A 26,239-nucleotide genomic window follows, 5' to 3' on the forward strand; every position below is an offset into this window, starting at 1 on the left:
AGTAGCAACAAAATGACACGATCAACATGCTACGTCTATTAGTTTGGGTCTAGTCCATCACGTGATTCTCCCAATGACGTGATCCAGTTATCAAGCAACAACACCTTGTTCATAATCAGAAGACACTGACTATCATCGATCAACTGGCTAGCCAACTAGAGGCATGCTAGGGACGGTGTTTTGTCTATGTATCCACACATGTAAATGAGTCTTCATTCAATACAATTATAGCATGGATAATAAACTATTATCTTGATACAGGAATTATAATAATAACTATACATTTATTATTGCCTCTAGGGCATAATTCCAACAGTATAGGCTATGTGGTGATACTGGATCATGGAACTACAACCGATTGAAATTGGAATTTCATCAAAAGTTTTATCCTATGCATTTGGTACATCGTGATCGGAATTATATCTATAATTTTTGGCCTCGTGATAGAGAAAGTATTGCTCAAGCTTGGGGGAGGCTTAAGTCAATGTTATATTCATGCCCCAACCATGAGCTCTTGAGAGAAATTATTCAGAACTTTTATGCTCGGCTTTCTCATGATAATCGCACCATGCTTGACACTTCTTGTACCGGTTATTTTATGAAGAGAGATATTGACTTCAAATGGAATTTATTGGAAAGAATTAAACGCAACTCTGAAGATTGGGAGTATGATGAAGGTAAGGAGCCAGGTATGAATCTTAAGTTCGATTGCGTTAAATCCTTCGTTGAAACAAATACTTTTTGTGATTTTAGCGCTAAACATGGACTTGACTCTGAGATAGTAGCTTCATTATGTGAATCATTTGCTGCTCATATTAATCTCCCTAAAGAGAAGTGGTATAAATATCATCCTCCCATAGAAGTCAATGTAGTTAAACCAAATCCAGTTGAAGAGAAAGTCATTGCTTATAATGATCCTATTGTTCCTAGTGCTTACATTGAGAAATCACCTTTCCCTGTTAGAACAAAGGATCATGCTAAAGCTTCAACTGTGATACGTAGGGGCTACATTAGAACACCTACACCCCGTGAGCAAATTAAAGTTGAACCTAGCATTGCTATTATCAAAGATCTCCTGTCCGACAATGTTGATGGACATGATATTCACTTCTGTGAAGATGCTGCTAGAATTGCTAAACCTCATGCTAGAGACAAACATTGGCCCGTTGTTGGCACGCGTGTTGTTTCTATTAAGATAGGAGATCATTGGTATCATGGTTTATGTGACGTGGGTGCTAGTGTTAGTGCAATACCTCAATCTTTATATGATGAAATTAAAGACGAGATTGCACCTGTCGAGATAGAATCTACTGATGTCACTATTCAGCTTGCCAATAGAGATACTATCTGCCCTTTGGGAATTGTTAGAGACGTTGAAGTCTTGTGTGGTAAAACTAAGTATCCTGCTGATTTTCTTGTTCTTGCTACCACACAAGATAGCTTTTGTCCCATCATATTTGGCAGACCTTTCCTCAATACTGTCAATGCTCACATTGACTATGAGAAGCAAACTGTCACTGTTGGCTTTGAAGGTGTGTCACATGAATTCAATTTCTCTAAGTTTGGTAGACAACCTCATGAAAAAGAATTGTCTAGTAAGGATGAAATTATTGCCCTAGCTTCTATTTATGTGCCTCCTGCTGATCCTTTAGAGCAATACTTGCTTGAGCATGAAAATGATATGCATATGGATGAAAGGAATGAGATAGATAGAGTTATCTTTGAACAACGTCATATCCTTAAGAATAATTTGCCTGTTGAACTACTTGGAGATCCACCCCCACCAAAGGGTTATCCTGTGTTTGAGCTTAAACATATACCTGATACTCTTAAGTATGCTTATCTTGATGAAAAAGAGATATATCATGTTATTATTAGTGCTAGCCTTTGAGAGCATGAAGAAAAGAAATTATTGAAAACTCTGAGGAAGCACCATGCTGCTATTGGATATACTCTTGATGATCTTAAGGGCATTAGTCCCACTCTATGCCAGCATAAAATTAAAACCGACCCTGATTCCAAACCAGTTGCCGATTGATACGTCTCAAACATATCTATAATTTTTGATGGTTTACGCTGTTATCTTGTCAACTTTGGATGTTTTGTTTACCTTTTATATATTTTTTGGGACTAACTTATTAATTCAGTGCCAAGTGCCAGTTCCTGTTTTTTCTGTGTTTTTGACTCTTTTCAGATATGATTTTGGAACGGAGTCCAAACGGAATAAAATCCCCAAAATAATTTTTTCCAGAACGGAAGAAGATCAGGAGGCTTGAGGGCCAAGGCAGTGGGCCCACAGGGGGCCCACAAGCCATGTTGCCGCGGCCAGGGGGGAGGCCACGACAACCAAGCTTGTGCCCCCTGGCGCTCCCCTGCCCTAGGTCTTTGGCCTAATTTCCCTAAAAATCCAGAAAAAATCAGGGCATCCACGAAAACACTTGTCCGCCGCCGCAAGCTTCCGTTTCCGTGAGATCTCATCTAGAGACCCTTCCTGGTGCCCTGCCGGAGGGGACTTTGGAGTCGGAGGGCTTCTATCGTAGATATGAGATTGTCCATCTACATCATGTCATCTTTCTTAAGGCGTTACTCTGTTCTTTTGGACTTAATACACTAGATGCATGCTCGATAGCGGTCGACGTGTGGAGTAATAGTAGTAGATGCAGAAAGTATCGGTCTACTTGTTTTGGACGTGATGCCTATAGATATAATCATTGCCTTAGATAACGTCACGACTTTGCGCGGTTCTATCAATTGCTCGACAGTAATTCGTTCACCCACTGTCTACTTGCTTTCATGAGAGAAGCCACTAGTGAATACTACGGCCCCCGGGTCTATTCACAACTATTGTTTCCACTTTCACTTTTACTTTGCTTGTTTACTTTGTTGCTTTCAGTTCTCACTTTGCAAACAATCTATAAGGGATTGACAACCCCTTCATAGCGTTGGATGCAAGCTCTTTGTGTTTGTGCAAGTACTTGAGGCTTGACGAGATCTTCCATTGGTTCGATACCTTGGTTCTCAAAACTGAGGGAAATACTTACCGCCGCTATGCTACATCACCCTTTCCTCTTCAAGGGAACACCAACGCAAGGCTCCAAGGCCACGGGGAGATCCTTTGTATATTTGCCAAGGAAGTCCCTAAAGGCGTAGCCGTAGCAGCAGGATTCCTGGCGCCGTACCAGGGAAGGTCTGTTGTCGCAGTAGCAGAAGGATTTCTGGAGCCGTTGCCGGGGAGATCAAGTCAAGAATAGTCTCTCTTCAAAGTGCTGATTTCTGGCGCAAGGAGGAGAGATCAAGTCATCTATCCAAGTAGGTGTCACAAACTCATCTCTTGGTTTTACTTTTTTGCCAGTTGCCGCTCGTTTTCCTCTCCCCCACTTCACATTTGCCGTTTTCATTTGCCTTTCTCCTTTGCCTTTTTTCTTTTGCCTTTTTGCCGTTTTCCTTTGCCGCTTTCTTTTGCCCTTTTCCGGTTTTCTTGCTTGCTTGTGTGCTTGTTTGTTTGTTGAAGTCATCATGGCTGAAAACACCAAACTTTGCGACTTCTCGAGTACCAATAATAATGATTTTATTAGTACTACGATTGCTCCCGCCACTAGTGCGGAATCGTATGAAATCAACGCAGCTTTGCTGAATCTTGTTATGAAAGAGCGATTCTCTCGCCTTCCTAGTGAAGATGCCGCATCCCATCTCAATACCTTCATTGAGCTTTGTGATATGCAAAAGAAAAGATATGTGGATAATGACGTGATTAAGTTGAAGCTTTTTCCTTTCTCGTTGCGAGATCGCGCAAAAACTTGGTTTTTCTTCTTTGCCTAAAAATAGTATCGATTCTTGGGATAAGTGCAAAGATGCTTACATATCCAAGTATTTTCGACCGGCTAAGATTATCTCCTTTCCTAAGGATATCATGAATTTCAAGCAACTTGATCATGAACACGTTGCACAATCTTGGGAGAGGATGAAGTTAATGATTATAAATTGTCCCGCTCATGGCTTGAGTTTGTGGATGATTATACAAATCTTTTACGCTTGTTTGAATTTCTCTTCTCGCAATATCTTGGACTCCGCCTCAGGTGGAACGTTCATGGAAATCACGTTAGGAGACGCTACAAAACTCCTAGACAATATCATGACCAACTACTCTCAGTGGCACACTGAAAGGTCACCTCCTAGCAAAAAGGTACACACTATAGAAGAAATTAACTCGCTTAGTGCTATGATGGACGAGTTGATGAATTTGGTTGGTAGTAGAAATGCTCCTTTAGATCCTAATGACATGCCACTATCTTCCTTGATTGAGAGTAGCAACTCTAGTTTGGACGTTAATTTTGTTGGTAGGAACAATTTTGGCAACAACAATGCTTTTAGAGGAAACTGTGTTCCTAGGGCTTTCCTAGTAACTCCTCTAACAATTATGGCAATTCCTACAACAAAACTTATGGAAATCATAACAAATTACCCTCTGATTTAGAGAGTAATATCAAAGAGTTCATCAACTCTCAAAAGATTTTCAATGCGTCCATAGAGGAAAAACTACTCAAAATTGATGACTTGGCTAAGAGCGTTGATAGGATGTCTTGTGATATTGATGCTTTGAAAGTTAGATGTGCTCCTCCCAAGGTCAACTTGGATGAAACTTTGAAAGCTATGCGTGTTTCCATGAATCAGAGAAAAGAAAGAACCGCCCAAATTCGCGCTAGGCATGAATGGTTTAAAAGGGTGCGTTCTAGTGATGCAAATCACGAAGATCTTAAAGTGCTTGGTGTGACTCCTCTTGAATCTTTGTTTTCGCGTGTCAAACCTATTGATGAAGGGGCTGGACATGAATCCACTTTGGTTGAAAAATGCCCCAATGATTCGGAGCCCACCTATCTTGATGATAAAGGTGTGGAGAGTGAAGTAGAAGAAATCAAAATTTTGGGTAGTAATGAAACTCCCACTTTGGATTTCAAGGAATTCAATTATGATAGTTGCTCCTTGTTTGAATGCATTTCTTTGATGCAATCCATTTCAAACTCTCCACATGCTTATAGCCAAAGCAAAGCCTTTACCGCACATATCGTAGATGCTATGATGAAATCTCTTGAAGAGAAGCTCGAATTAGAAGTCGCTATACCTAGAAAACTTCATGATGAGTGGGAACCTACTATCAAAATCAAAATAAAAAACTATGAATGCAATGCTTTGTGTGATTTGGGTGCTAGTGTTTCCGCAATTCCAAAGTCTTTATGTGATATTCTTGGTTTTCATGAGATTGAAGAGTGTTCTCTTAATTTGCATCTTGCGGATTCTACTGTCAAGAAACCCATGGGAAGGATCGATGATGTTATTATTGTTGCAAATAAGAACTATGTACCCGTGGATTTCATTGTACTTGACATAGATTGCAATCCTTCATGCCCCATTATTCTTGGTAGACCTTTCCTAAGTACTATTGGTGCTATCATCGATATGAAGGAAGGGAATATTAGATTTCAATTTCCCCTAAAGAAGGGCATGGAGCATTTTCCTAGAAAGAAAATAAGATTGCTTTATGAATCTATGATGAGGGCTACTTATGGTTTGAGCACCAAAGATGACTATACGTGATTCCATCACCTTTTGCCTAGCTAAGGGCGTTAAACAATAGCGCTTGTTGGGAGGCAACCCAACGAATCTATCCTTTTTCTTTCTATTTTGTGTTTTCCACACTTTCATAATTCTGTTATGATTGTGTTTTTTGTGTTTCTTTTTGCGTTTGTGCCAAGCAAAACCGTTATGACTAGTCTTGGGGATGATCGTTTGGTCATGCTGGAAAAGACACAAACTTTCTGCTCACGAAAATATTTTTTTTCTGTAAGAGCTTTTGAGTTGATTCTTTTTGCTGCTGATTGCTACGAAAATTCTTCAGACTGTCGTAAGTTTTCGGAATTTTTGAAGTACAGAAGTATACCAACTATACAAATTGCTACAGACTAGTCTGCTGTTAACATATTCTGTTTTTGTTGAGTTGGTTGCTTATTTTGATGAAACTATGGATAGTATCGGGGGGTATTAGCCACGGAAGATTGAAAATACAGTAACCCAACATCAACATAAGTAGAATTTAAGTTTTCTACAGTACCTAAGGAAGTGGTGGTTTGCTTTCCTATACTAATGTTATCACGAGTTTCTGTTTAAGTTTCGTGTTGTGAAGTTTTCAAGTTTTGGGTGAAGTTCTTATGGACAAAAAGATAAAGAGTGGCAAGATCTCAAGCTTGGGTATGCCCAAGGCACCCTAAGTTGATTCAAGGATGCCGTAAAAGCCTAAGCTTGGGGATGCCCCAGGAAGGCATCCCCTCTTTCGTCTTCAATCCATCGGTAACGTTACTTGGGGCTATATTTTTATTCACCACATGTTATGTGTTTTGATTGGAGCGTCTTGTATCGTAGGAGTCTTTTATTTTTTTTGTGTCACAATCATCCTTGCTGCACACCTAGAGAGAGAGACATGCACTCACCGTGATTTTGTCGAGCTTCACTTATATCCTTTGGTTAGACAATTCAACTCATATGTGCTTCACTTATATCTTTTGAGCTAGTTGCTTTTGCTCTATGTGCTTCACTTATATCTTTTAGAGCACGGCGGTGCGTGGCTTGGTAGTTGATCTATGCTATGAAAGTAGTCTCAAAAGGGGTAGTTATCCAAATGGATATGAAAACTTCCACCTTCATGTGCATTGAATAGTTAGAGAAGTTTGATTCATCTCAATTAGTTTTGAGTTGTGGTTGTGGTAATATTGAAGTTATATTAGTAAGGTGTTGTGGATCTAGAAATACTTGTGTTGAAGTTAGTGATTCCCGTAGCATGCACGTATGGTGAACCGCTATGTGATGAAGTCTGAGCATGATTAGTCTTTTGATTGTCATCCTTTGTGTGGCGGTCGGTATCGCGCCATGGTTTATACCTACCAACCCTTCCCCTAGGAGTATGCGTTGAATGCTTTGTTTCGATCACTACTAAAACTTTTGCAACAAGTATATGAGTTCTGGATGACTAATGTTGAGTCCATGGTTTAGATGCACTTTCACCTTCCACCATCACTATCTTCTTTAGTGCCTTGCAACTTTCGCGGGTGCACAAAACCACCCATGTAGCCTCCCTCAAAACAGCCACCATACCTACCTACTATGGGTTTTTTCAAAGCTATTCCGAGATATATTGCCATACGATTACCACCATGACATGTGCCACCACTTCTACATTGCCATTGCATGATCGTAAGATAGCTAGCTTAATGTTTCCATTGATGTCTATGCCATGCTAGATCATTGTCACGGTACACTACCGAAGGCATTCCATATAGAGTCATAATTGCTCTAAGTTTTGAGTTGTAAGTGTGATGATCATCATTGATGTAGCATTGTCCCATGTGAGGAAATAAAACAGGCCAGCGAAGCCCATATACAAAAACAGGCCAAAGATGCCCACCAAAAAAAACAGGCCAAAGAGCCCACCAAGAAAAATGAGAGAAAAAGAGAAAAGGGACAATGCTACCACCTTTCCACACTTGTGCATATTAAGCACCATGATCTTCATAATTGAGAGTCTCTCGTTTTGTCACCACCATATAGCTAGTGGGAAATTTTCATTATATAACTTGGCTTGTATATTCCACTGATAGGCTTCTTCAATATTGCCTTAGGTCTTCGTGAGCAAGCAAGTTGGATGCACACCCACTAGTTTTGTTTAAGAGCTTTCACTTACTCTTAGCTCTAGTGCATCATTTGTATGGCAATACCTACTCATTCACGTTGATATCTATTGATGAGCATCTCCATAGCTCATTGATATGCCTAGTCAATGTGACCATCTTCTCCTTGTTTGTCTTGCAACCTCCACCACACTCCACACCACTTATAGTGTTAAAACCATGGCTCACGCTCATGTATTTCGCGAGAGTTGAAAAAGTTTGAGAAAGTAAAGGTGTGAAAACAATTACTTGGCCAATACCAAGGTTGTGCATGATTTAAATTCATTGTGCTATGATGATAGAGCATAGCCAGACTATATGATTTTGTAGGGACAAATTTCTTTTGGCCTTGTTATTTTGAAAGTTCATGATTACCTTGCTAGTTTGCTTGAATTATTATTGTCTCCACGTCAATAGCAAACTATTGTTTTGAATCTAATGGATCTGAACATTCACGTCACATAAGAGGAGTTACAAAGGACATCTATGCTAGGTAGCATGAAAGCATCAAAAATTCATTCTTTATCACTTCCCTACTCGAGGACGAGCAGGAGTTAAGCTTGGGGATGCTTGATACGTCTCAAACGTATCTATAATTTTTGATGGTTTCACGCTGTTATCTTGTCAACTTTGGATGTTTTGTTTACCTTTTATATATTTTTGGGACTAACTTATTAATTCAGTGCCAAGTGCTAGTTCCTGTTTTTTCTGTGTTTTTGACTCTTTTCAGATATGATTTTGGAACGGAGTCCAAACGGAATAAAATCCCCGAAATAATTTTTTCCAGACCGGAAGAAGATCAGGAGGCTTGAGGGCCAAGGCATTGGGCCCACAGGGGGCCCACAAGCCCTGTTGCCGTGGCCAGGGGGAGGCCGCGGCAACCAAGCTTGTGGCCCCCCTGGCGCTCCCCTGCCCTAGGTCTTTGGCCTATAAATTCCCTAAAAATCAAGAAACAAATCAGGGCATCCACGAAAACACTTTTCCGCCGCCGCAAGCTTCCGTTTTCGCGAGATCTCACCTGTAGACCCTTCCCGGTGCCCTGCCGGAGGGGACTTTGGAGTTGGAGGGCTTCTACATCAACATCATCGCTTCTCCAATGACTCGTGAGTAGTCCACTTCAGACCTACGGGTCCGTAGTTAGTAGCTAGATGGCTTCTTCTCTCTCTTGGATCTTCAATACAAAGTTCTCCATGATCTTCATGGAGATCTATCCGATGTAATCCTCTTTGGCGGTGTGTTTGTCGAGATCCAATGAATTGTGGATTTGTGATCACATTATCTATGAATTATATTTGAGTCTTTGCTGATTTCTTATATGCATGATTTGATATCCTTGTAAGTCTCTCCGAGTCTTGGGTTTTGTTTGGCCAACTAGATCTATGATTCTTGCAATGGGAGAAGTGCTTGGTTTTGGGTTCATACCGTGTGGTGACCTTTCCCAGTGACGGAAGGGGCAGCAAGGCACGCATCGTGTTGTTTCCATCAAGGGTAACAAGATGGGATTTTATCGTAGATATGAGATTGTTCATCTACATCATGTCATCTTGCTTAAGGCGTTACTCTGTTCTTTTGGACTTAATACACTAGATGCATGCTGGATAGCGGTCGACGTGTGGAGTAATAGTGGTAGATGCATAAAGTATCGGTCTACTTGTTTTGGACGTGATGCCTATAGATATAATCATTGCCTTAGATAACATCACGACTTTGCGCGGTTCTATCAATTGCTCGACAGTAATTCGTTCACCCACCGTCTACTTGCTTTCATGAGGGAAGCCACTAGTGAACACTACGGCCCCCGGGTCTATTCACAACTATCGTTTCCACTTTCACTTTTACTTTGCTTGTTTACTTTATTGCTTTCAATTCTCACTTTTCAAACAATCTATAAGGGACCGACAGCCCCTTCATAGCGTTGGGTGCAAGCTCTTTGTGTTTGTGTAGGTACTTGAGGCTTGACGAGATCTTCCATTGGTTCGATACCTTGGTTCTCAAAACTGAGGGAAATACTTACCGCCACTGTGCTACATCACCCTTTCTTCTTCAAGGGAACACCAACGCAAGGCTCCAAGGCTGCGGGGAGATCCTTTGCATATTTGCCAAGGAAGTCCCTAAAGGCGTAGCCATAGCAGCAGGATTCCTGGCGCCGTACCAGGGAAGGTCTGTTGTCGCAGTAGCACCGATCATCAACGGAGATTAAATCCTAAGATGTAAGAGGTAGTAAGAAAAGAAATACTAAAGCTCCTGGAAGCAGGTATTATCTATCATGTTTCTCATAGTGATTGGGTAAGTCCGGTGCATTGCGTCCCTAAGAAGGGAGGTATTATTGTTGTCCCTAATGATAAAGATGAACTGATGCCACAAAGGATTGTTACTGGCTATAGGATGGTAATTGATTTTAGGAAATTGAATAAAGCCACTAGGAAAGATCATTACCCTTTGCCTTTTATTGACCAAATGCTAGAAAGATTGTCTAAACACACACACTTCTGCTTTCTAGATGGTTATTCTGGTTTCTCCCAAATACCAGTTGCACAATCTGACCAGGAGAAAACCTCTTTTACCTGCCCTTTCGGTACCTTTGCTTATAGACGTATGCCTTTTGGCCTATGTAATGCACCTGCTACCTTTCAAAGATGTATGATGACTATATTCTCTGGCTTTTGTGAAAAGATTGTTGAGATTTTCATGGATGACTTCTCCGTTTACGGGTCTTCTTTTCATGATTGCCTCAGCAACCTTGATCGAGTTTTGCAGAGATGTAAAGATACCAACCTTGTCTTGAATTGGGAGAAGTGCCACTTTATGGTTAATGAAGGCATCGTCTTAGGACATAAAATTTCTGAAAGAGGTATTGAAGTCGATAAGGCTAAAGTTGATGCGATCGAGAAAATGCCATGCCCTACAGACATCAAAGGTATAAGAAGTTTCCTTGGTCATGCTGGTTTCTATAGAAGGTTCATTAAAGACTTCTCTAAGATTTCTAGGCCTCTTACCAATCTTTTGCAAAAGGATATTCCTTTTGTTTTGACGATGATTGTGAGGAAGCATTTGAAATACTTAAGAAGGCCTTGATAACTGCACCTATTGTTCAACCACCTGATTGGAACCTACCTTTTGAAATTATGTGTGATGCTAGTGATTATGTTGTTGGTGCTGTTCTGGGACAAAGAGTTGATAATAAATTGAATGTTATTCATTATGCTAGTAAAACTCTAGACAATGCCCAAATAAACTATGCTACTACTGAAAAGGAATTTTTAGTAGTCGTGTTTGCATGTGAAAAGTTCAGATCTTATATTGTTGATTCCAAAGTTACTATTCACACTGATCATGCTGCTATTAAGTACCTCATGGAAAAGAAATGTGCTAAACCTAGACTTATCAGATGGGTTCTCTTGCTACAAGAATTTGATTTGCATGTTGTTGATAGGAAGGGTGCTGAGAACCCCGTAGCAGATAACTTGTCTAGGTTGGAGAATGTTCTTGATGACCCACAACCTATTGATGATAGCTTTCCTGATGAACAAGTGAATGTCATCAATGCTTCACGTAGTACACCTTGGTATGTTGATTATGCAAATTATATTGTTGCCAAATATATACCACCTAGTTTCACATACCAACAAAAGAAGAAATTCTTCTTTGATTTGAGACATTACTTTTGGGATGATCCTCACCTTTACAATGAAGGAGTAGATGGTGTTATTAGACGTTGTGTACCTGAGCATGAACAGGGACAGATCCTACAGAAGTGTCACTCCGAGGCTTACGGAGGACACCATGCGGGAGATAGAACTGCACACAAGGTATTGCAATCCGGATTTTATTGGCCTACTCTCTTCAAGGATGCCCGTAAGTTTGTCTTGTCTTGTGATGAATGTCAAAGAATAGGTAATATCAGTAAACATCAGGAAATGCCTATGAATTATTCACTTGTCATTGAACCATTTGATGTTTGGGGTTTTGATTATATGGGACCTTTTCCAAAGTCTAACAGGTATACTCATATTCTAGTTGATGTTGATTACGTTACTAAGTGGGTAGAAGCTATCCCAACTAGTAGTGCTGATCACAACACCTCTATTAGGATGCTCAAAGAAGTTATTTTCCCTAGATTTGGAGTCCCTAGATATTTAATGACTGATGGTGGTTCACATTTTATTTATGGTGCTTTCCGTAAAGCGCTTGCTAAGTATGATGTCAACCATAGAATTGCATCTCCTTATCATCCTCAGTCCAGTGGTCAAGTAGAGCTAAGTAATAGAGAAATTAAACTAATTCTGCAAAAGACTGTTAATAGGTCTAGAAAGAATTGGTCTAAGAAGCTTGATGATGCATTGTGGGATTATAGAACTGCTTATAAGAATCCCATGGGCATGTCTCCGTACAAAATGGTTTACGGTAAAGCGTGTCATTTACCTCTTGAGCTAGAGCATAAGGCTTATTGGGCAATCAAAGAGCTCAACTTTGATTTCAAACTTGCTGGTGAGAAGAGGTTATTTGATATTAGCTCACTTGATGAATGGAGAACTCAGGCATATGAAAATTCCAAGTTGTTTAAAGAAAAAGTTAAGAGGTGGCATGATAAAAGGATACAAAAACGTGAGTTCAATGTAGGTGATTATGTCTTGCTATACAATTCTCGTTTAAGATTTTTTGCATGCAAGCTTCTCTCTAAATGGGAAGGTCCTTACATTGTCGAGGAAGTATATCGTTCCGGTGCCATAAAGATCAACAACACGGAAGGGAATTTTCCGAGAGTTGTGAATGGGCAAAGAATCAAGCATTATATCTCACGTACTCCCATAAATGTTGAAAGCAATATTATTAATACTGTAACTCCGGAGGAGTACATAAGGGATATTTATCAGCCTGTTTCAGACTCCAAAAACGAAGAGGTATGTGATTGGTAAGTAAACCGACTCCAAAACTTTTCCAGTAGCAATTTTTCTCCGTTTTGGAATTTTTGGAAAAATAGAAAAATTTAAAGTAGTCTGGAAAGCGCACGAGGAGGCGACAAGCCTGCCAGGCGCGGCCTACCCCCCTCGCCGCACCTGGGGGGCTTGTGAGCACCTTGTGTGCCTCCCGGACTCTGTTTTCTTGCGGAGTACTCCTTTTGGTCAGGAAAAAAATCATTATATATTCTCCCGAAAGGTCTGACCCTTGTATCACGCAAGTATCCTCTGTTTTCGTTTCGAGCTGCTGCGCAGATAGATCTAGATCGCTATGGCGTCCCCAAAAGTTCCGAAGGACAAGTTCTTCGAGAAGGTCATCAATCCCTACCTCGCGGGAGTGCTGCAACACCCTCAATCTATCGAGATGCATGAGGGGGTGCTGCACATCCGTGATGTTGAGGGGCCCAAGAAGACTGGAAGCGTGGAAGCGAGGCTCGAAGCAATGGAGCAGCAAGTCTTCAAGTGCCAAGGGATGGTGGAACACGAACTCAACGCCAACCACATGATGATCACGGAGTTCACCAACAAGCACAAGATCGATGCCAATGACATCGGGAAGCATCTCTCCAGGCTCTATGACATAATTGATCACCTCCAAGCCCAGATCTACGACTTGCGGAACCAAAACTGTGAGTATGAGTATAGATTTAAATCAATACGGTTGGTTGCAGATTTGAGGATTCCGGAGATGCGATCATCTTTCCATGATGGAGCACCTATGCCCTGGAAGACGGAGGATCAACCCCAAATTGCAACAACTCCACCACCATCACCTTCGAAGGAAGACAATTAAGCACGGGTATGGGCACTCCTCTTGGCTTGTGCCAAGCTTGGGGGAGTTGCCCCAGTATCGTATCACCATCACATCTTTTGCCTTTACCTTTATCTTAGTTTGATCCTTTTTAGTTTTATCTTTCTCTAGTAGAATAAAGTTCTTAGTATGATCTAGGCTTGAGTTTTGCTCTGTGTTACCCCCAATGTAATCGTGTTCGTGAGTCATATAATAAAGAGTGTTTTAGTTAAGGGCCTTGCTTCATGCCATGATCTAAAGAAAATAATAATAAAAGAACAAAAGCATGAAAGATCATGTAATGATCTTATGGGAAGTGATGGCTTCACATATTAAAAAAAGAGAATGTTGATGGAAACTTGTTGTGGGTGGACAAACGTAGACCTTGGTCATTGTTGCAATTAATAGGAAGTAATAAAGAAAGAGAGGTTCACATATAAATATATCATCTTTGACACCGTCTATGATTGTGAACAGTCATTAAACTATTACATGCTTAGAAGTAGATGTTGGACAAGGAAGACAACATAATGAATTATGTTTTCTTGGTTCCGAACAATGTTATATGACTAGAGATCCCTTAGCATGTGACGCTTGCTTCCACCTCATCTCAGCCAAAACTTCGGCACTAAGTAGAGATACTACTTGTGCATCCATAAACCTTCAACCCAGTTTTGCCATGAGAGTCCACCATACCTACCTATGGATTGAAGAAGATCCCTCGAGTAAGTTGTCATCGGTGCAAGCAATAAAAATTGCTCCCTAAATATGTATGATCTATTAGTGTGTGGAAAATAAGCGTTGTACGAGCCTGTGATGAGGAAGACATAAAAGCGACAGACTGCATAATAAAGTTCTTTATCACAGGAGGAAATATAAAGTGACGTTCCTTCACACTAAGAGGTCACACATCCAAACCTCAAAAGCGCATGACAACCTCTGCTTCCCTCTGCGAAGGGCCTATCTTGTACCTTTACTTTTTATCTTTAAAAGAGTCATGGTGATCGACACCAATTCCTTATTTTTCCATTATCTTGGCTAACGTCATGTGCTAGGGAAAGATCTATATTCATATGTCAACTTGGAAGTAAGTATTCATGAATTATTATTGTTGACATTACCCTCGAGGTAAGTAGTTGGGAGGTGAAACTATAAGCCCCTATCTTTCTCTATGTCCGGCTAAAACTTTGATCTCATGAGTACCATGTGAGTTTTAGCAATTGTAGAAGACGAAATGATGATTGAGTATGTGGATTTGCTTTACAAGCTCTTATTTGACTCTTTCCGATGTTATGATAAATTGCAATTGCTTCAATGACTAAAGGCTATTGGTTATTAATTCTCAATAGGGTTCTTGATCCATACTCTACTTTGTGAAGGAATTGTCACTTTAGCATAAGAGATTATATGGCGGTATTGCTGTTCTAATTATGATCATGATGCCTGCATGTCCGTATTTTGTTTTATCGACACCTCTATCTCTAAACTTGTGGGCATATTTATTGATCTCGGCTTCCGCTTGAGGACAAGTGAGGTCTAAGCTTGGGGGAGTTGATACGTCCATTTTGCATCATGCTTTTATGTTGATATTTATCGCTTTATGGGCTATTATTACACTTTACGTTACAATACTTATGCCTTTTCTCTCTTATTTTATAAGGTTTACATGAAGAGGGAGAATGCCGGTAGCTGGAATTCTGGTCTGAAAAAAGGAGCAAGTTTGAGATACCTATTCTGCGCAACTCCAAAAGCCGCGAAAATCAACGAGGAATTATTTTGGATTTTATAAAAAATACTAGGCGAAAGAAGTACCGGAGGGGAGCCACCAGGAGGCCACAAGCCTGCTAGTCTCGGCATACCCCCCTGGCCGTGCCTGGGTGGCTTGTGGGCCCCCTGTTACCCCTCCGGCTCCCATCTTCTGCTATAAGGAGGGTTTCATCCTAGAAAAAATCAAGAGGAGGCTTTCGGGAGGAATCGCCGCCACCACGAGGCGGAACTTGAGCAGAACCAATCTAGAGCTCCGGCAGGGCCGTCCTGCCGGGGAAACTTCCCTCCCGGAGGGGGAAATCGTTGCCATCGTCATCACCAACACTCCTCTCATCGAAGGGGAATCATCACCATCAACATCTTCATCAGCGCCATCTCAACTCCAAACCCTAGTTCATCTCTTGTAACCAATCTCCGTCTCGCGACTCCGATTGGTACTTGTAAGGTTGTTAGTAGTGTTAATTACTCTTTGTAGTTGATGCTAGTTGGATTACTTGGTGGAAGATCATATCTTCAGATCCTTAATGCTATTCAATACCTCTCTGGTCATGAACATAATTATGCTTTGTGAGTAGTCACTTTTGTTCCTGAGGACATGGGATAAGTCTTGCTATAAGTAGTCATGTGAATTTGGTGTTCGTTCGATATTTTGATGCGATGTATGTTGTCTTTCCTATAGTGGTGTTATGTGAATGTCGTCTACATGACACTTCACCATTATATGGGCCTAGAGGAAGGCATTGGGAAGTAATAAGTAGATGATGGGTTGCTAGAGTGACAGAAGCTTAAACCCTAGTTTATGTGTTGCTTCGTAAGGGGCTGATTTGGATCCACTAGTTTAATGCTATGGTTAGACTTTGTCTTAATTCTTCTTTAGTAGTTGTGGATGCTTGCGAGAGGGGTTAATCATAAGTGGGATGTTTGTCCAAGTAAGGGTAGGACCCAAGCACCGGTCCACCCACATATCAAAATATCAAAGTAGCGAACGTGAATCATATGAACATGATGAAAACTAGCTTGACAGAAATTCCTATGTGTCCTCGGGAGCGCTTCACCTCATATAAGAGTTCGTCCAGGCTTGTCCCTTGCTACAAAAGGGATTGGGCCATCTTGCTGCACCTTTGTTACTATTGTTACTTGCTACTCGCTATGAATTATCTTATCACACAACTATCTGTTACCGATAATTTCAGTACGTGCAGAGAATACCTTGCTGAAAACCACTTGTCAGTTCCTTCTGCTCCTCGTTGGGTTCGACACTCTTACTTATCGAAAGGACTACGACAGATCCCCTACACTTGTGGGTCATCACGTACCTTGGAACCTTTTTCCATGAAGCAATAGGTGGGAGCAAAGTCGTCGTCAGAGTCATCATTGTTGTTGACGTTGTCATTTTCTTCAAGGTCGAAGATGGACTTGCTGGCGAATGTGGTAGCAAGGTCTAAGCTTGCCATGCAAGACTCTGACTCCTTTTCAGAGCCTTCCTTGTCATCACATTATTTAGATTCTTCTCCAGAATCTATTTCCTTGTCAATAAGAGCTCGACCCTTTCTGAAGTTGTTCTTCTTGTGCGATGAGGACTTTGAGGATGAGGATTTTGAAGATTTATTCTTTCTATTCGAGTCATCAGAACTGTCATCCATGTATTTCTTCTTCTTTGATTCCTTCACCCAGCGAGGACAATCAACAATATAGTGACAAGATTTCTTGCATTTATGGCAGGTCCTCTTCTTTTAGTCCTTAGATGAAGATTCTTATTTCCTCATATCTCTTCTTGAAGACTTCCTGAACTGGTATTGTCTTGAGAACTTCTGTAATTTCCTCACGTGCATAAAAAGTTCTTCAGGATCACCAAGGATGCACTCAGAGTCTTCTTCTTTAGATGATGAAATAGCCTTTGCCTTCAGCGCACAAGGTCTTCCATAGCTTGATCCATAGAGGTTTCTTTTCTCAGCTTGTTGGAATTCGTGAGTATTGAGTCTCTTAATAATATTAGCAGGATCTAGTGCCTTGTAGTCTCTTTGTTCTTGAATCATCAGAATCAGTGTATCGAATGAAGAATCAAGAGATCTGGGCGGCTTCTTCACCACGTCCTGGTGAGTGATGTTTCTCGCTCCAAGAGCCTATAGCTCAATGGAGATATTAGTGAGGCGATCGAAGGTTTGCTGGATGCTTTCATCATTTAGTCTTTTGAAGCTGTTGAATAGATTGCGAAGAACATGCACTTGAGAGTCACATTGAGTTGACACTCCTTAATTGACCTTGGACAACCTTTCCCATATCTGCTTTGCATAGCCCAAAGCACTCACTCTGCCATACTGACCTTTGCTCAGATGGCCATAGATGATATTATTCGCTTGAGAGTCGAGTTTCTTGAATCTCTTCACAACAACAACATTGGTAGTTTCAGACACAATGGGAACACCTTTTTCCACAATATACCAAAGATTGTTGTCAATTGCTTCAAGGTGCATGCGCATCTTGTTCTTCCAGTAGGGGTAGTCCATCCCTTCGAAGGTAGGACAACCTGAAGTGACCTTGATCATACCCGCGGTCGACATAACTAAAACTCCACGTGGTTAAACGACAATCACATAGAACAAGGGAGTACCTTACTGTGATACTAATTGAAAGTGCGTTATAATGACTAGAGGGGGTTGAATAGGTGTTTTTTTATGAATTCATCACTAAGGAAATTCCTTGTGAAGAAATTCCTCAGTCACGAACTGAGTGCAACGAAATAAGTACTCACGCAAGCATGCAAAACAACAATAACATAGTCATCAGAGTGAAATGAAACATTCAGTTTGCACAAGTAGTGTGTTTAGGATATTCAGGTGAAGAACAAGTAAAGTGAAGAAATTGGGGTGAGGAAATTGTGAAAGACTCCAGTTAAATTCTACAAATAGTAACAATCAAGGCCATCAACATACAACTGAGGAAATGAAAGGGTTGAAGAATTAGAACCAAGTGCTTGGTGAAGAAACTCGTTTGATGACCCAGTTCCAACTGATGTGACAATCGTACGTCTGGTTTGGAGCGGCTTGGTATTTAAACCGAAGGACACGCAGTCCCAGGACACACAATCCTTACAGTATTCTCCTTGAGCTAAGGACACATAGTCCTCGCCCAACACTCATGGTAAGTCTTCACGGCATACTTCCAAACATTCACAAACTTGCTCAATGGGCAATCCACAATTTACTGCTAGATGCTCTAGACCATAATGCCTAGCCGCGTGGAGGATGCACAATCCTCAAAGGTAACAAGCGTCGGTTCCACACAGGAACAATCTCTTCAGTGATGCTCAATCATTTTGGGGGTTTTGGGTTTTCGTTTGGGTGTTTGGGTTTTTTCCTCACTGATGATTTTCTCTCAAAGTCTTTGAGGAATGGGTCGCTCTCAAATGACAAGTGTCAGATTATCTCACGGAGCAGCCAACCAGCTAGTGGTTATGGGGGACGGCTATTTATAGCCGGGGAGCAATCCCGACATGATTTGACATAAATACCCCAATGATATGACCGTTATGTGGATAAGGTTGGGGATAGATGGCGTGCGACGGATCAACAGTTGGAACGTTTCAACCATGAAAGTCCTCATGTCACTCATGTTCCTCACTGGTAGGTAATTTGCACTGGTGAAAACCTAGCTCCTGAGTTAGAGCAAATTCCTCAGAGACCAGAAGATCTTCGTCTTTGTCACTAAAGAATTTGACTAAACTGTAAAAGATTTCCAAAGGCTTCACTCGTAGGATTTGTATGCATAGGATTTGAGATGAGCATCACTTGGAAACTTTTCCTTAGTTTTACCTCGACCCCCTTTAACAGTACGGTGGTCCTATGACTCAAAATACATGAAATGAAACTATGAAAACAAAAGTCTTCACGCTTCAAATTCCTCACATCAATTTCTTCACGGGTACACCAATTTCCTCACTTCCAAATTCTTCGAGAAAATACCAAAGTCTTCAGCCGAAGACATACATATTTAGGGATCGATATTCTTCGAATAGCTCAAACCCCTCAGGGACTTATAGAGGTTGTGTACACTCACAAAAAAATCGGTCTCTTAACCTAAAAGTCTTCAATACACCAAAATCACTATGGGGACTAGATGCACTTACACATCCTAAACCAATAGCAAAAGTATCAGTCTGGATACACCGGGGATGAACCAAAATATTTTTCACCAACCTAGTATGCCCTTATTTCCTATCCCATTGAATCAACACATGCCCGAAAAAGAAACCTCCATGCTCCGGCCTTCTTTTCTTGTGAATCATAAAGATCAAAGTAATGCCCTCCTCTTCGATCATGTCATATTCCTCGCCAAAAGAGGAATCACCCCACTGAGAGGATTCAAATGAACTCATCTACAATACAATAATTTGCATTAAAATATGCTCATTTGGTGCATTTGGAGGTTCTGTTGGTGGCTATTGTGTGTAGCATGGGGGTCGCTATATGGTAGCACGAAGAGCATTTGCTCGGAGCCCATGGCTGGATTAGGGTGGATACAACCAATGGGCGACTTCATGTAGCATTTTGGAAGATTGCATCATACACATGTGGAATGGAGGTCGCTCTGTAGCGGCGTGAATGGATTCTACTAGGCCTTCAGCTCACATCTCGGTCGAGGCGGGTCTGCAACCTTCAGGTGCAACCAGGCGGCGCAACGGTGCCACATGATCGAAGTGTTGTGGGTTGAAGCGGTACTCAAGCTCGTGATCGGCATAACAATGAACGCACATCGAGGTGAGTGGAAGGCGCCACGTGGATGGACGACCTATTGCACCATGCCAGGTGTCTCCAAGGGAATTTATAGCGTCAGAGATGGTGGCTAATGTTGTGGGAACGAGCCCGACAGTAGAGGTTAGGGGTACGAAATGAGAGGGCAGAGTCCTAGCTATGGTGAGTTTGTACACATGAATGTATGAGTTCAGGCCCCTCTCATGGAGGTAACAACCCTACGTCTTAGTGCTCGGGAGCTTTTGTCGTGTGGAATGTGTGTGTTATACGGGGTGAGAACCCTTGTGCCAGAGGGGAGGGGTGGTTTATATAGAGTGCGCTACCCCTCATCAAAGATCTGGCAACCAAGGGTTCGATAGTGGAAGTAAAGGCAAATATTACTAATAACGTACGTAATAAATGCTAGTTATGACAACCAGTCGAATGCCTGCTCGTTAGCCTCCCTGGAGTGGCTTGATCTTCTGCGATCGACTAGTTTCTTGTACTTCCGAGTGAAAGGCGATTGTCGAATGAAGGTAGAAGCTTCCTAGTGGATGTAGCATCGAGTGATCCATGCGACATGGCGATTCGGTCGGGGCCTTCCTTGTAATCTGTAAGTCCTTCAATGTAGTGTCCTTGGGTAGGACGTGTAGGTCATGCCTATGACCCTACCCTAGGTATATATCCCCATCATTAGCCCCCAAATGGATCGGGGTTTGAATAAGGAAAGGGGTCGATGCAAATTCTGATAAGACACACAAACTCTGAATGCTTTTTAAGGCTTAGCAGAAGTGTGCATCGATTGAAGTCGTTGTCATTTACCCTGATCGATTATGTCTTGAAATCTGTCCAAGTGACCTTGAGCATGGAAACTGGTTCAAGTGATCAATAGAGTCCCTTGATGTGAAGGGTCGCTTCATGAGGTCCGTATTTCACGGGATTAGAAAATTTGGTAAGCTTGCGCCACATAATGATGACGCAATGACTGGGGCAAGTGGGAGCATGACGCCTCGATTATTGCGCCGTCCTTATCACCACATATCGCGCTTCATGTGTTATCGGGATATACACACATCTGGCAGGCCCATAAGTCAGCGACTCACTTGGGCGGCTATAAGATGGGACGTCGCAAGGGCTGGCACAATATTCCTCCTCAATCTTCACCTCTTTCTCCACCACCTCCGCTTCATGGGCGCCGCTCAGATTCGCTGCCTCCACCACCACTGCGATGACGAAGGGTGAGACAAGGAATCTTGAGCACGCCAAGAAGGGAGGCAAGGGAAAGAAGCCGTCGATGCTCGATCTACGGTGCCGCCGGGGTGGATCCACGGGGATTTCCTCCGATCGACTGTCAGGGAGGCGGACGTCCAGAACCTTGTCATTGACGGACTGATAGCCGTCAGGTCATGGAGGTTGCCGGAGGGGGAAACCGAGCCGGAGCCGCGCGAAGGCGAGCGAGTCCTCCTCCTCACCCACGCCGAGCGAGGTTTTTCTTTGCCTCCCCATCCATTCATTTGTGGGTTCTTAACTTCCTTCGGTGCTCAACTTCACCACTTTCCTCCGAATACCATTGCATACCTTGTCGCATTTGTAATACTCTGTGGATGCTTCCTGAGCTGCTCCCCTCATTGGGGCTTGTTCAAAAACATTTTCACCATCCGGTCTTAGTCGGTTAAGAAAGCCAATCCTAGTGATAGTAGGACCCACGTCATCCAGCTATGTGGTGTCCTGGGACTCTAAAAGAGGAGTAAGAGCGCGTTTTCGCAGATGACCCTTCCAGAATCAGTTCAGGGCTCGCAGTCGACATGGTTTTATTGCAAAGATGTTGCATCTCCCAATATGTCTACTAGCCTTCCCCCCTTCACATTGGAGTGACCCATTGCTCCCAATACATTGACGATGTTAGAGGATGAGAAGATCCAGGTAGGAGTTCTGGTGAATGTAGTAGTTGATCTTATCCGTGGTGGAGTAACTGGAATGGACCTATTAGAGGCGTTTCTGAGTCGGCGAATCCAGCCCCTTCAAGCGAGAGACCACACCATCTGGCACTACTCAGGCCCCAAGGACACCACTCGGTCACACCCAGAGGAAGTCTCAGAGGAGACCGTGGCTCAGTGGCTCAGAAGCATCACCGGAGCATGTGACAACCCACTGGGAGCCAAGTGAATCTTGCCTTACTCTGCTGAGAACCCGCCACCAAACCTGGTAAGATATGTCCTTGTCAAATGCTTTGATATTTCGCCGAGTGCTTTGATGTCTCTGGTCGACTGACTTCATTGTTTGAATCTTGTAGGAGTTGACAAATATGTATTCGCCTGTGCCGAACGGACGGCAACTTGATGTCGGTGAAGAGAGTGTAGGCTGCAAGGTGGACAGTGATTATGCCCAGGACAGTGAGGACAGCGGAAATGGCTCAGAGGAGAGCGAAGAATAGATTCATACTCCCCCGCATAACAAGTCTCGATCCAAGAAGTGCCAAGACCCGATGGCTGCCCCAAGCAAGATCGTGGCATCAAGCACCAGGAATATGAAGCGTGACCAGGCCACAATAACTGAGTCGGCAGAGAAGGCTACGAAACAGCCCAAACCCGATGCTCTCAAACCTCAGAAAGCTTTGCCCCGAATTAGGATCATTGTGCCACTCGCCTCGACATGAGTGTTTATTTCCTTTGTTTTGCTTTTGTGGAATTTCATGCCTTTGATGAACAAGTGGAATTTGCTTGTTAGAGCTGCTACCTCGGTGACGTCACCTCCGGCAGACGAAGAGGATCACATGGGCGTGGATATTGCAGACGTGCCCACCCCCCAACGAGGTACAACAAATCTTCACTCTGTTCTATTTTCTAGATATAATTTGTTGATTAGATAAACTAACATTGTTGATTGAGAACTACAAACGTCATCCACTTGGAAGACGATGATGAACTGGAGCGGTCGAGTGCTGAATTGTCTTCAGAACTTCGCGACTCATCTCGAGCCAAAACTGGGCTTGAGAATCCGCTGTCGAATGCTCCTCCGGTGAGTTCAACCCTTGTGACTCTAGCGTTGATTGAGAAACTTCTGGTAACTCCTGTGACCTCAGTTGTAGTGCCGACTCCTCTAATGACTGCATTCCCTCTGTACCGTGTCCTAGAAGACCAAACTGGAGCTGGTAAAGAGGCCATGATCCAGGTTGAGCAGATGATGTTGTGAACCAAGGAGGCGTATGAGGCCAACAAGTTGGCGTATGATGCCAGGTCGGCGCTTCTTGCTAATGTCCGAGTAAGTGCGATTGTAAGTTCATTTTCGATTGAATTCTACCCATCTTGACTCTACACCCGCTTGGTGTTTTCTTTTGGCGTATACTTGGTTGTATCTAGTCTAGTGGAGGCATGCTGAGTGCACCCACTGGGTGAGTCCCCGAGACCACTGTCGAATGACGGTGACATCGACAGGGGTCTTTGATTGGTTTTTGATAGTCGTCGACACTCGACGGGATAGACCTGTGTGAGTGATAATAAGTCGAGTGAAGGCACACTGAGTGCACCCAGTGGGTGTAGTCCCCGAGACCGCCCTCGAGTGCTTGCATCACGGGGGTCTGATTGAGACAGTTTTAGATATTTGCTCTTTTTTTGACTCAAACAGGCCGGACCTATTCGAGTGGTGTCGTATCCAGTGGGGGCACTCTAAGTGCACCCACCGGGTGTAGTCCCCGACACTACTGTCGAACGTTTACGATGAGCAGTAGTCTTAAGAACTTGGACTCACGGTCCTTTTTCATAATTGTAGTACTTTTATCACTCGGTCTGTCGAGTGAATGTTTTTCCTCAGTGTCTCCACCGCTGAACTTTTGTCGTAGGGATGAAAAGGTCCGAAATAGCAAGATTTATCTTGCAGGTTTCATGGACATCATTTCCATCAACCATGATATGACGCTTTGTAGGGGTTTGGGGTGGGGTGGCGGGCCGCCATCTAGTCGACTGAACTACTCTTCTCCACTTAGGAGTGGAGAAATATTAGTGTCGACTGAACTCCTTGTTTGATGATTTTAGAAAACCTATGAGCTTGGGACCAAGTACGTCGACTTCGAAAAGGAGAAGAACCAGCTCCATCTGGATTTGGAGGTGACCACAAATGATCTGAACCTCTTGAAGAAGGCGCTCGAAGACAAAAACAAAGCACTTTCTGAGTCTAAGGAGAAATGCGAGGCCACGGAGAAGAAGCTCGCTGTAGCCAGCAAATTGGAGGAGGAGAATGCCAAACTGAAGCGGGAACGGGCCGACTGGAACAAGAAGCTTGAACAAATGACCAAGAGGAGGAACGGCCTGGAGAACTACTTGGGCAACTTCGCAAAGAAGATGTTCGACATGCTTACTAGTAACTTTCTTTCGCCGAGTGAATTTCCTCCATTTCCACCGAATGATAGTGTGGCCAAGTTTTCATTTTCCCTTCGTGTAGACTTCTGCCAAGACTTTGACAAGGAGAGTGAAGAGATCGAGCCAAATCTGGACCCCACCAAGTCACCCGTTGGGGACGTTGTGGCCATGAACATGTTTCGCCTCAACGCTCGTCTCAAAAATGTTCAAGTATATGTCGCCCGACTGAGTGCTGCACTTGAGAGGAACGACAAGGAACTTTGGCCAGAAGACACCCTCCAGACTGACCTTGAGTCAATGATGAACCGCGTCAACCAGATTCCCGGTCGGGTACAGGCATGGAAGAAATCTGCTGCGCGATGCGGGGCTGACGTGGCTCTTTCACTCGTCGGGGTCCATTGCACGGAGGCTAAGGAGGAAAAACTGAAGGCGCTCCACGTGGCCAACACAAAAAAGATTCAGTTCGAGGACTTCATGGAGACCTTCACCGATGACGCCACCCGCATCGCTCATGGGATTGATCTAGACACCTTCGTCGAGCCTGCGAGTCCCGATGAGCCTTGAAAAAACTTTGATTGTAGTTCAAACTTTACTTGCCTCGGTATGCCGAGTGATGGTGTAACCGTTTTAAACTTTGTTTGGGTCTTAAGCCCGAGTACTATTGTTTGCGTAGACAACCTTAATCTGTGCTGGAGATCTTGAGTTGATCTGCATTTTTGTTTCAATCCTTTTCTTGACTAAGATTTTTTGGTTTCCGAATGAGCCTGATGTTCATTACTCGGAAGAATTTTGAGCTTAGGTGAAACCTTGTTCACGGCTAAGTCTTCGAGTAAGATGAGTGCTCGTCATTCAAGAATTTTTTTACTTAGGCGAAGATTGATTCGCAGCTAAGTATCTGAGAGAATAGGTTTCTATTCAATTAGTTGGATTTTAACTTAGGCGAAAACTTGTTTGCAACTAAGTTCCGAGTGAGAGAATTGCTCACCACTCGGTGGGTTTTTAACTTTGGCAAAAACTTGTCCGCAGCTAAGCCCCCCCGAGTGAGAGGTTCGCTCGGAGTGTTTCTAACTTAGGCAAAGACTTGTTCGCAGCTAAGCCCCCGAGTGAGAGGATCTCACCACTTGGAGTGTTTTTTGAACTTAGGAGAAAACTGGTTCGCGGCTAAGTATCCTAGTGAATAGGTTGCTATTCACTCGACTGAATTTTAACTTTGGCGAAAACTTGTTTGCAGCTAAGCCCCCGAGTGAGAGGATCGCTAACCACTTAGAGTATTTTTAACTTAGGCAAACACTTGTTCGCACCTAAGCCCCTGAGTGGGAGGACCGCTCACCACTCGGAGTGTTTTTTACTTAGACGAAGACTTGTTCGTAGCTAAGCCCCCCGAGTGAGAGGATCGCTCACCACTCAGAGTGTTTTTAACTTAGGTGAAGACTTGTTCGCAGCTAAGCCCCCGAGTGAGAGGATCGCTCACCACCCGGAGTGTTTTTAACTTAGGCGAAGACTTTCTCGCAGCTAAGCCCCCGAGTGAGAGGATCGCTCACCACTTGGAGTGTATTTTGAACTTAGGCGAAATTTGGTTCGCAGCTAAGTCTCCGAGTGAGAAGGTCGCTAGTCACTCGGAGTGTGTTTTGAACTTAGGAAAAATCTGGTTCGCAGCTAATTCTCCGAGCGAACAGGTTGCTATTCACTCGGTTGAGTTTTTACTTAGGTGAAAACTTGTTCGCAGATAAGCCCCCGAGTGAGAGGGTCGCTCACGACTCGGATTGTTTTTTGAACTTAGGCAAAATCTAGTTCGCAGCTAAGTCTCCGAGTGAGAGGGTCGCTCGTCACTCAGAATGTGTTTTGAACTTAGGAGGAATCTCGTTCGCACCTAAGCCTCCGAGTGAATAGGTTGCTATTCAATCGGCTAGGTTTTAACATAGGC

The sequence above is a fragment of the Hordeum vulgare genome, chromosome 2H (assembly GCF_904849725.1).
Source record: "Hordeum vulgare subsp. vulgare chromosome 2H, MorexV3_pseudomolecules_assembly, whole genome shotgun sequence".
Lineage (NCBI taxonomy): Eukaryota > Viridiplantae > Streptophyta > Magnoliopsida > Poales > Poaceae > Hordeum > Hordeum vulgare.